Source organism: Eutrema salsugineum, unplaced genomic scaffold (genome assembly GCF_000478725.1).
Source record: "Eutrema salsugineum unplaced genomic scaffold, Eutsalg1_0 scaffold_1, whole genome shotgun sequence".
In the NCBI taxonomy this organism is placed as follows: Eukaryota; Viridiplantae; Streptophyta; class Magnoliopsida; order Brassicales; family Brassicaceae; genus Eutrema; species Eutrema salsugineum.
In genome coordinates this window covers 13,934,426-13,946,811 of record NW_006256909.1, presented here as the reverse complement: position 1 = coordinate 13,946,811, position 12,386 = coordinate 13,934,426, and positions in this window count along the sequence as shown.

Below are 12,386 nucleotides of genomic sequence, written 5' to 3'. Positions count from 1 at the left end.
TTTTTAACATGCTACAATAACATGTAACTTGTTACAACTAAATTTTTCTTCGTTTTTAAATAAAAAAGAAAGGAAAGAGAGAGACAGAGAAAGGAGGGTTATATGGTAATTAACATTCCAACCAAACACTGTAGAGATAGATTTACGTCTTGTCATTCCTATTCAGCTAATTTTGACCAAGTTTTGGTATTTCTAGCAAATTGACTCTAAAAATATAGGAGACGTAATATTGAGATTTAAGTGAAAGGATAATTGTTGTCGTCCTTTGTCGTCAAGGGAATAAGGATGTGTACGGATTGGATATAGAGCATGTACATTAGAAGGCTTTATTTATTTTTTATTTTTTGTCGACTACCCAATTATTACATCATTGTTGGCCGGACAGAGGACAGTTTTGGAGGCCGTCCTCAACCGACTCAGTATAACCAATGTGGGTGAATATTTGTCCTCTTACTCGAGCTCTTTTTGCAAGACTATCCGCCCGGACGTTTGATGTGGTGTCGGTGTGTGTCGAGGGTTGTCAAATTTTACCCTAATTGAAATCAATAGCCGCAAGTGCACAGCTGATCGATTGTAGTACTTAGGGATCGAATCCACAGGGAAGGAGGATCTTTTCCTGCAAAAAGCCTTTGAAATAAGAATTAAGTAAGGAAGTCTAGAACCAAAACGGTTTTGTGGGGGTTTGGTAGTGTGTTTAAAATGTAAAAACGAAATCTTAAAGGAAAATACGGGAATTAAATGGCGTAATAACTAAACTTAATGAAAATGACTAAAAATGAGAAAACGGATATTCTAATTGCTTAAATGAAAATCTACTAAAAAGGAAAGACAATATTGAACTAAAGCTTGAAATAAAATCGGTGTAAATCAATGGGAAAGAAGGCGTTGGGCTTCAGGGAAGTTTTCTCAGGGGTACGAACGATTCAAAACATTGCTAGAGAGTAAAATTGATAAGATCTTAGCTTAAACTTTTCGAACTGGAGTCACAGACGTATGAATACGCCACTGTCGTGATCATAGACAACTATCTCTCTCAACCCTGACCAGTAGGTTTCCACTCTGGCCCTGGAAGAGAAGAGATGCATTATGTTTAAGACTCGTCCTAATTCACAAATCGCCCATAGGTAGGTTTCCACTCCTATGTTTGTTTTGCTCTCCCAAACTAGATCTGATACCGGATGAACACTTTCGTGTCACCAAGCATCTGGATCAGATTGTAGTTCATGACGCTACTCTCATGCAGTAAAAACGAATTCAGAAGAAAAAGTTCTAAGATTCGGCTCAAAAGCTCATGGAATCCTCTTCGAACATATAAATCCCCATCGAAAATCCCTTAATCCCAACAATAAAACTACTCAGACATAATGAACGAAATCAAAAAAATAGTATTAAGAAGTAGTATAGAAACCGAAATTGAAAAAGAAAGAACAAGGGTTCAAGAGAACAAATCTTTCTCTCCCTAAAACCTAAAGCAAAAACAATAAAATATAAAGTAATGATAGATGATATTCGGTTACACCTCGTTTAGGGTTCCTAAGACATGTATTTATAGTGCTCAAGACCTCTCTGGATGTCACTTAGGGTTTCTCCAAATGTGGGATTCAGAAATGGGCTTTTTGGGCTCGGAGGTTGATGGCCGCGGTCGGGAGTGCTCTGACCGTGGGGAATGAGTGGTTTGCCGCGGTCGGGATGCTTCTGACCGTGGGGAATGAGTGTTTGGCCGCGGGTGGAAGTGCTTGCCGGCTGGTTTACGGGACATCTTGCTCTTCGCGTATCTTTTAATTGAACCGTTGGATTGCCAAGCTGTAAAGTGAACTGGAAAGCTGATACTTCCATCTTTAAGGTCTCCAAATTTGAGCTGGATCAGACGGTGAGAAGACCTTCAATCAGGGGTGAACTTCTGACGGTTTGACTTTGAGCTGAAATCTGGTTTTCTATCCATTTTGTTAAGCTTTTCCCTAAGTTACCTTAAAAGAGTCTTGGAACTACAAATACTAGAAAAAAGTGATAAAAGTACTTAAAAGCAATTAAAAACATAGAAAAAGTATTTCAAAACGATCCATAAAAGTGGTCAAAATACGGTGTTATCAACTCCCCCAGACTTAAACCTTTGTTTGTCCTCAAACAAAGCAAAAGCCTAAACTGGTTAAGTGAAAACAAAAATAGGGAATGCACAAATCTCATAGACATGAACTCCTAAACTAGGACTAAAGATAGTGCATCAATCCTCAACTTAGTCTAGAAAATTCTCACCAATGCACAAGAGATACTAGTCCACTTTTTCCGTCATGCAAAACTTAAACAATTTAAATCTTGATTCCAGTCAACTAGCTTTCTACATTCATTAAGTTCAATAGTGAGTTCTCATTAAAGACATCATCCAGGGTAGACGGCGTTTGGCATTAAAGGGCTGTTTAAGTGGTGGAGTTAAAGTGTTTCGGGTTACCTGAAGATCTGGAGGATGCAAGATAATATGCAAAACCGCAAGAGATATAAGGATTTGTTGATGACCACAGTTTTGAGTCACTTCTTCTTGCCAAATGTTGTTGCATAATCCTTCCTCCTTTGTTGTAAACAGCTGTTCCCCCAGACTTAGATTCTTTCCGGGAATCAGAAAACAATCTCCAAAACTCCATAAAATCAAACTCCAGTTGCCTTGGGATTTAAAATTCGAGCTCTCTAGACTCTCTAAGGCTTTTATTTTCTTTCTTTTCTTACTTTCGGATTTTTTTTTTTTTTTTTTTTTTTGGAATGGAAATGTCTTTTAAAGAGAGAGAGAGACTAGGGGACGAGATTGTACCAAAATTTGAGATTTTTCTAAGGCAAACTGGGCTTTCTCTTGTGTTGAATCCTTCCGGGAACTTTTCCGGCAAATCGCAGGTTCTGTCCTTAGTGACTGAAAACTGCGTCGTTCCTCTTTCTCTCCAACGTTTTTGCACTTATTTGCATATAAGACAATAGAAAACAAGAGTGCATGTGGTTTGAAAGAGGATTGGTTAAGGTGGAGAACTAGCTAAAGATGAACTAGCCATTCAGGATCAACAGAGAGTGGTAAAAGGATAAAGGAGTCCTGAATGTATGATTCGTTTCCCTGGTCTAATGTTTCAATGAGAAAATTAAGTCCAAATTAAGTCCAAATAAAACAGAGCTAGTGTATCCATTCATCTAAATCGAAATCATTCAAATTCCTCTGGGGTACTTCGTTTCAAATGTGCTTAGCTACCACCTAGTCTACTCCTAAATCATGAATGAGCATGTCACTAGGAACAATCTAAAAGCACACAGTCAACTATCATTGATTCATGTTCACCATTCCCTTTTAAAACGTATTTTGTTTTGAAAACCGATTTTGAAAAACTTTAAGGAAAATGCAAAAAGTGTAGATAATGCAAGACTCATGAAAGAAAAGTGGTTAGAAAGGGATGAAATCCTCCCCCAGACTTAAATCACACTGTCCACAGTGTGAAACAAGTTGAGATTGGAGGAGAAAAATGCATAGATAATCAAATTGGTAAGGACAAAGAGAACTTACCTGGATCCGGGATGCTGGTGGAGATGAACCAGATTCATTCGAAGAGGTTTGGGAAGGTGATTAGGTGGTGATGAAGGTGGTGGAAGGTGATGAATGAGATGGACTGGGGATTGGTGAGGTGAAATAAGGCGAAGTGGGTGGTTTGGGTCGGGTTTGGATCTCAACGACCAAGTGCCGCGGTCAAGGACTGCACGACCACGGCGAACCATTGCTGGGCCGCAGTCAGGACTATGCGGCCGCGGTCGATGGTACGTTTCCCGCGCTCAGAACGTCTGCGACCGCGGGGGCTTATTTCGCGGTCTCTTCCTTCTTCTCCTTGGTTCCTGCTGGGCCGAGCAGTCAGGTACCATTCTTCTTTTTGGTTTTTTCTGGTTTTTTGATTTTTTTTGGCTTTTTTGTTTTATAAGAAACACCTGAAACTAAGAAAAAAAAAAGATCAAAAGAAAAAGAAAGAAAAATCCTAAAGAAAACAATACCTAAATGGGTTGCCTCCCATTAAGCGCTTCTGTTATAAGTTGTTTAGCTCGAATTTTGGTGTTGGACGTGACTTATTCTAATGAAGAAGACCTTGTCCTCAGACAAGTCTTTTTCGACATCTCCTTGCTTTGCCTAGCAGGTTCTTCGTCACTCCAAAGTTCTTCTTCAAACTCTTCTGTTGCAGAACGTTTTCCTGCTTTGCTGTTGTATGGAACAGCTTCTGTGAAGACATCTTTGTCGATATTAGCAAATGAAATCCTCCGGTTTGGCCAGTCCATTATAGCTCTGGAAGTTGCTAGAAAAGACCATCCCAGAATCACTGGATATGTTGCATCTCTCGTCTCGACAATGTAGAAGTCGACAGGCACTATGCAATCTCCTATTCTCAAAGGAATTTCATGAGCTATTCCTTGAGGTGTTGCATTTGAATCATCAGCTAGACTAATCTTTGCTCTAGTCCTGCGCAGGTGTTTAATGCCAAGTCTCAAAGCAATTGCCTTGAACATCATGTTAAGACAAGCTCCAGAATCACATAGCATGTTTTTAAACATTTCTCCTCTAATAGAACAAGAGATAAGGAACTGACCTGTAGTCTTGACCTTATGGAGAATTCGAACTTGCCTTTCTCTGTAGGTGTTGGCTGGTGTCTCAAACGCAGAATAGGATTCACAAAAGAAAGCTGCAGCGTCATATTCAATGATTAAATCGACGTATGGCATCTTTATCTCGCTGCATATCTGGTTTTCTTGGATTGAAGAGTCAGCTGAATCTTCAACACATTCCTTTGCCATCATACAAGGTAATGATTCTTGCCAATCTGGTTCTTCATCTGAAATTTGGTTTCCTTCTCCATGAGTTGCTTTTTTAGGTGCTGGAGGCTGAAGTTGGGACAGGAGATGTATTATTTTCCTCTCAAAACCCGGAGGAGCATCTGAGCGACCAACTCCTGCGGTCAGAGGCGTCGCGACCGCGGGGAACAGGGCTTTGGCTGCGGTCAGGTTGCTTGGACCCGCGGCTCCGGATATGACTTGCTCAAAGTCCGTTTCTTCCTTCTTGTACTTGACATGAACTTCTCCTGCATCTTTATTTGGTAGATTAGCATCATATGAACTCATACCAGGGCGTTGATGTGCATCTTTATCAGGATCTTTGGGAGATTTCTTAGAAAATCTTTCAATTTGCTCAATGTTGGGCATCTGCTCCATTCTTGCATCAATCTCCCGTGCTTTGAGCTCGAGTTTGTTCAGCCTATGCTCGATCTCTTGCAACTCTTTATCTGTCTTCTTTCTATACCAGGAGGTGGATTCTCTGACTTCTTTAATCTCCTGTTTTGATTCGGCAATATCACTTGAGTTTTGTATGATGTCATACCTTTGTCTTGTCTGCTCTGTTGCGACTTGGTGGGTCATCCCAACTAGTGTTTGTGAGTCCTTGTGGGTTTGCTCTTCCAAAACTCGAACGTGATTGGCCATATCATCGAATTTTTTGTTGAACTCTTCAGAGATTGAATCAATTTTCTTGAGCAGGGTGTTTTTGGTGAGAATCTGCTGATCAAGGAACTAGTTTATCATCCCTTCGAGGCGTCCAAACGTCTGCTGATCCTCAAGTTTTCCTCTTGCTGACTAGGGTTCTGCAGTGGAGGATTATAGGAGTGTGGCTCGAAGTATGTCGGAGGTGGACCATAAGGATCTTCCCGGCGTCGAACAGTCTCTCTGCGCCGGTGGTAAGGGTGGTTTGGCTGGCTGTATCGATCCATGTAGCTAAGATTTCGGGCTTGGTGTTCTTCTCTGCGTCTGGTGGCTTGAGGAGTGTTATAGAAACCTTCCTCATAGTGTATATTTCGATTTATAGAATCCATATCTTCTGAAATGGAAACAAAATAACCGAAAAATGGAAAGTTGCAGAAAAGGGGGTTCTAGAGTCGATTTACAACCCTTTCTCGGGGTTTTGCAGAAAAGAAAACGCATGCCTTCCCCCGCAACGGCGCCAAAAACTTGATGTGGTGTTGGTGTGTGTCGAGGGTTGTCAAGTTTTACCCTAATTGAAATCAATAGCCGCAAGTGCACAGCTGATCGATTTTAGTACTTAGGGATCGAATCCACAGGGAAGGAGGATCTTTTCCTGCAAAAAGCCTTTGAAATAAGAATTAAGTAAGGAAGTCTAGAACCAAAACGGTTTTGTGGGGGTTTGGTAGTGTGTTTAAAATGTAAAAACGAAATCTTAAAGGAAAATACGGGAATTAAATGGCGTAATAACTAAACTTAATGAAAATGACTAAAAATGAGAAAAACGGATATTCTAATTGCTTAAATGAAAATCTACTAAAAAGGAAAGACAATATTGAACTAAAGCTTGAAATAAAATCGGTGTAAATCAATGGGAAAGAAGGCGTTGGGCTTCAGGGAAGTTTTCTCAGGGGTACGAACGATTCAAAACATTGCTAGAGAGTAAAATTGATAAGATCTTAGCTTAAACTTTTCGAACTGGAGTCACGGACGTATGAATACGCCACAGTCGTGATCATAGACAACTATCTCTCTCAACCCTGACCAGTAGGTTTCCAATCTGGCCTGGAAGAGAAGAGATGCATTATGTTTAAGACTCGTCCTAATTCACAAATCGCCCATAGGTAGGTTTCCACTCCTATGTTTGTTTTTCTCTTCCAAACTAGATCTGATACCGGATGAACACTTTCGTGTCACCAAGCATCTGGATCAGATTGTAGTTCATGACGCTACTCTCATGCAGTAAAAACGAATTCAGAAGAAAAAGTTCTAAAATTCGGCTCAAAAGTTCATGGAATCCTCATCGAACATATAAATCCCCATAAAAAATCTCTTAATCCCAACAATAAAATTACTCAGACATAATGAACGAAATCAAAAAAATAGTATTAAGAAGTAGAATAGAAACCGAAATTGAAAAAGAAAGAACAAGGGTTCAAGAGAACAAATCTCTCTCTCCCTAAAACCTAAAGCAAAAACAATAAAAATATAAAGTAATGATAGATGATATTCGGTTACACCTCGTTTAGGGTTCCTAAGACATGTATTTATAGTGCTCAAGACCTCTCTGGATGTCACTTAGGGTTTCTCCAAATGTGGGCTTCAGAAATGGGCTTTTTGGGCTCGGAGGTTGATGGCCGCGGTCGGGAGTGCTCTGACCGTGGGGAATGAGTGGTTTGCCGCGGTCGGGATGCTTCTGACCGTGGGGAATGAGTGTTTGGCCGCGGGTGGAAGTGCTTGCCGGCTGGTTTACGGGACATCTTGCTCTTCGCGTATCTTTTAATTGAACCGTTGGATTGCCAAGCTGTAAAGTGAACTGGAAAGCTGATACTTTCATCTTTAAGGTCTCCAAATTTGAGCTGGATCAGACGGTGAGAAGACCTTCAATCAGGGGTGAACTTCTGATGGTTTGACTCTAAGCTGAAATCTGGTTTTCTATCCATTTTGTTAAGCTTTTCTCTAAGTTACCTGAAAAGAGTCTTGGAACTACAAATACTAGAAAAAAGTGATAAAAGTACTTAAAAGCAATTAAAAACATAGAAAAAGTATTTCAAAACGATCCATAAAAGTGGTCAAAATATGGTGTTATCAACGTTTTTACTTCTCGGAATATGGGAGATGACGAAATATGAGAATCTCTCCCAAAGGATGCGTAGGTTTTCTAACTCGGACGAAAAGGATGGCCAATCAGCATTAGAAAGCTTTATTAAGAGTTACTTAAGATTAATATAATATTTTTTTGGGCTTTAAGGATAAATAAGCAACTCTTATCATTAAATGTTTTATTTGTGGATTGGTAAGAATTGCTTAATAATAAAAAACTAATTTTTTTTTGAATTTTATTTACTTAATTTTTAATTTAAGCATTCATTACATATAAAACAAGATTATAGAACAATACATGAAATTTTAAAAATTCAAAATACAGATATTTAAATTGTAAAACCTTTAGTTCTACCCTTGAGAATTGTGATGTGGTGTGTCGTGAGTGAGGGTTGTCAAGTTTTACCCTAAGTGAAATCAATAGCCGCAAGTGCACAGCTGATCGATTGTAGGACTTAGGGATCGAATCCACAGGGAAGGAGGATCTTTTCCTGCAAAAAGCCTTTGAAATAAGTATAAAGTAAGGAAGTCTAGAACCAAAACGGTTTTCTGGTGGTTTGGTAGTGTGTTTAAAATGTAAAAACGAAATCTTAAAAGAAAATACGGGAATTAAATGACCTAATAACTAAACTTAACGAAAATGAATAAAAATGAGAAAAACGGATATTCTAATTGCTTAAATGAAAATTTACTAAAAATGAAAGACAATATTGAACTAAAGCTTGAAATAAAAACGGTGTGAATCTATAGGAAAGTTTGCGTTGGGGTTCAGGGAAGTTTTCTCAGGGGTACGAACGATTCAAAACATTGCTAGAGAGTAAAATTGATAAGATCTTAGCTTAAACTTTTCGAACTGGAGTCACGGACGTATGAATACGCCACAGTCGTGATCATAGACAACTATCTCTCTCAACCCTGACCAGTAGGTTTCCACTCTGGCCCTGTAAGAGAAGAGATGCATTATGTTTAAGACTCGTCAGCATTCACAAATCGCCCATAGGTAGGTTTCCACTCCTATGTTTGTTTTGCTCTCCAAACTAGATCTGATACCTGATGAACACTTTCATGTCACCAAGCATCTGGATCAGATTGTAGTTCATGACGCTACTCTCATGCAGTAAAAACGAATTCAGAAGAAAAAGTTCTAAGATTTGGCTCAAAAGCTCATGGAATCCTCATCGAACATATAAATCCCCATCGAAAATCCCTTAATCCCAACAATAAAACTACTCAGACATGATAAACGAAATCAAAAACATAGTATTAAGAAGTAGAATAGAAACCGAAATTGAAAAAGAAAGAACAAGGGTTCAAGAGACAAATCTCTCTCTCCCTAAAACCTAAAACTTAAAAGTATTCTAAAACAATAAGAAAAATAGCATATCCTCCGAAATAGGTTTCCTAAGACATGTATTTATAGTGCTCAAGACATCTCTGGACGTCACTTAGGGTTTCTCCAAATGAGGGAATCATTGTGGGCTTCAGAAATGGGCTTTTGGGCTTGGAGTTAGCTTGCCGCGGTCAGGAGTGCTGTGACCGCGGGGAATGAGTGGTTTGCCGCGGTCGGGATGCTTCTGACCGCGGGAAATGGCTTGCCGGCTGGTTTACGGGACATCTTGTTCTTCGCGTATCTTTTGATTGAACCGTTGGATTGCCAAGCTGTAAAGTGTGCTGGAAAGCTGATGCTTCCATCTTTAAGGTCTCCAGATTTGAGCTGGATCAGACGGTGAGAAGGCCTTCAATCAGGGGTGAACTTCTGACGGTTTGACTCTGAGCTGAAATCTGGTTTTCTATCCATTTTGTTAAGCTTTTCTCTAAGTTACCTGAAAAGAGTCTTGGAACTACAAATACTAGAAAAACGTAATAAAAGTACTTAAAAACAATTAAAAACATAGAAAAAGTATTTCAAAATGATCCATAAAAGTGGTCAAAATACAGTGTTATCAAATTGCCAAATTTGTTCCATATATTTTCAATTAAATTCTTCTTCAAACGTTTATGTATTTCTGTATCACGGATTTGATTTCGTATGCCGATAAGATTTCCGATGTTTGACGATATATCTGTAGAGTACTCATTGTCCACTTGTGAAGTTCAGCTTGACTCTCCTTGTTGGAATTCTTCTATGTTATACTGAGTGTAGCCATTCCGTTCATTTTCTACTATTATATTGTGCAATATGATAGATGCGCACATAATATTGCCAATCTTTTTCTTATCCCAGAAAAGAGTTGGATTTCTGACAATTGCAAATCGAGCTTGTAGAACTCCAAAAGCACGCTCGACATCTTTTCGGACAGATTCTTGACAAGTAGCAAATAATGATGCTTTATCACCTTGAGGCAGTGGAATAAATGGTATAAAAGCTGCCCATTTGGGATAAATACCGTCGGTGAGGTAGTCGCCTTCGATTTGCTGCCACAAAAATTCGCATGCAGTCACCTTCGAAATCGTCATGGGAGAGAGCTCTCGGGTTTTTTTTTTCAGAAAATATCAACTCTCGGATAATTTTTGGCCCCCACGCGAGAAACCAAAAAATTTTTCTTCTGCCCAATAAAAATGCTACACGTCGCTTAAGGGATTCTGTATGGATCGGCCATAAAACCCTTAGAGAAGGGTCAATCCTTATTTTTTTGGGCTTCCTTTTCAATATTTAACCCAAAATATTCATTAGCAACCCACCTAAAAAATGTTAAGGACCTTCAATGTACATGCTCTTAGACCATGTTTATTAAAGAGACTCAAGTGGGTCTCTTAAGCATTATTTAAGTAATATTGTTTAGTTAAGAGACCTTTTAAGAAATCTGGATTTATTTAGAGGTGTATTGGAGAAATCGAAATGGATTTTTTTTTAAAAAAAAAATTCATATAAAAAAAGTTTATTAACTGAAAATAACAAAGGTACAACATTTTTATTATTTGAAAACAACAGAAATTTAACAGATAATTTTTAATATTTGAAACAACACAAATTTAGCAATAAAACTTAGATATCGACTTGTTTACTTCCAAATTTTTGCCAGATATGCTCAACCCAATCATTTTTCAATTATTCATGCATTTGTTTATCCCGAACTCTAGTCCGTCTAACGAACATATCAGCGATATTTGTAGGCATGTCAGTAATATATGAGAGATCCACATGTGAATTTTCGTTTCCTTCTCCTTGTTGGAATTCAGAAACATTTTGTAGAGTGCATCCATCTCGTTCATCCTCTACTATCATGTTGTGGAAAATGATGCATGCTCTCATAATCTTCCCAATTTTCGCTTTGTCCCAACTAAGAGCCGGATTTTTAATAATAGAAAATCGAGCTTGCAAGACTCCAAAAGCACGCTCGACATCTTTTCGGATGCCTTCTTGATGAGTAGCAAAACATGATGCTTTTTGACCCTTGGAAAGTTTTATAGATTGGATAAATATAGTCTATTTTGGATAAATACCATTTGTGAGATAGTAAACCAAATGATACTCCCTTCCGTTGACACAAAAAGTTACTTGCGGAGCTTGACCGTTTATGATATCATCAAAAACAGGTGAGCGATCAAGAAAATTTATATCGTTTAAGTACCTGAAGGTCCAAAAAATGCATGCCATATCCACATATCATATGAGGCTACGGCCTTTAAAACGATGGTGGGCTTGGCAGAACCACGGGAATATTGTCCTTTCCATGCTGTGGGACAATTCTTCCACTCCCAATGCATACAATCTATGATGCCTATCATCCCGGGAAATCCTCTTATCTCTTCAACAACAAGTAGTCTTTGAAGATCCTCTGCGGTTGGTCGTCTTAGTTACTCATCACCAAAGAGAGTAATTATTCTTTCCACAAAATATTCTAAACATTGACGAGCCGTAGTTACACCGAGATGTAGGTATTCATGAACCGTATCAAGGCAGTGCCATATGCCAAGAGATGATTGCTGCAGTGCACTTCTGAAGTGCAGATAGACCGGACCTTCCGGTAGCATCAACCCTCTGTTGAAAATAAGGAATTTCATTGGAAAGCCGATCAACAATATGCAAGAACAATGGTTTGATCATTCTAAAACGTCGCCGGAAAATATTTTCTGGGTATGTTGCATCTTGAGCGAAATAATCATTCCATAAACGGTTGTGGCCGTCTTCTCGCTCTCTTTCAATATAAACTCTTTTCTTCCTTGCCCTCCTTGTTTCTTGTTGATCTCCATAATCAATGATAAGATTTTCATAAATGTCTTCAAAGAGTTGATCAAAAATTTGATCAAGAGTTTGATCAAAATTTTCATATCCCTCAAAATTATTTTTGGATGAGGAAGATGCCATTAAACAAAAAAGACGATATGAGAATAATATGTGAAGAAATTTTTATGAAATATAGAAAAAGAAGATGAATGAAATAGAGAAATAGAAGATGAAGTAATGTGTTTGTGCATTTCATCCCTGAAGGTTTATGCAAATTTTTAGGCATATACATTGGGCAACTTGTGGTGCTCGGTTATGCAATTTTTGCTTGTGGTGAACTTGTGCTGAACGTGAACTCATCCTCAGCTTGTGGTGAACGTTTATGCATTTTTTCTTTATTGTATTTTGCATTTGTTTCTCTGTGTCACGAGGAGACTCTTTTTTTCAACTTGGAATCATTTCAGCTTTTGAAAACATAGGTTTTTTTTCTTTGTGCCGACTAAAACGCATACAAAAAAAGGATATGTTTCTTTGTGCCTTACAAAGTTTTAAGATATGGTGAACCCAAACCCAAACAAAACTCAAATTATATCTGATTCTT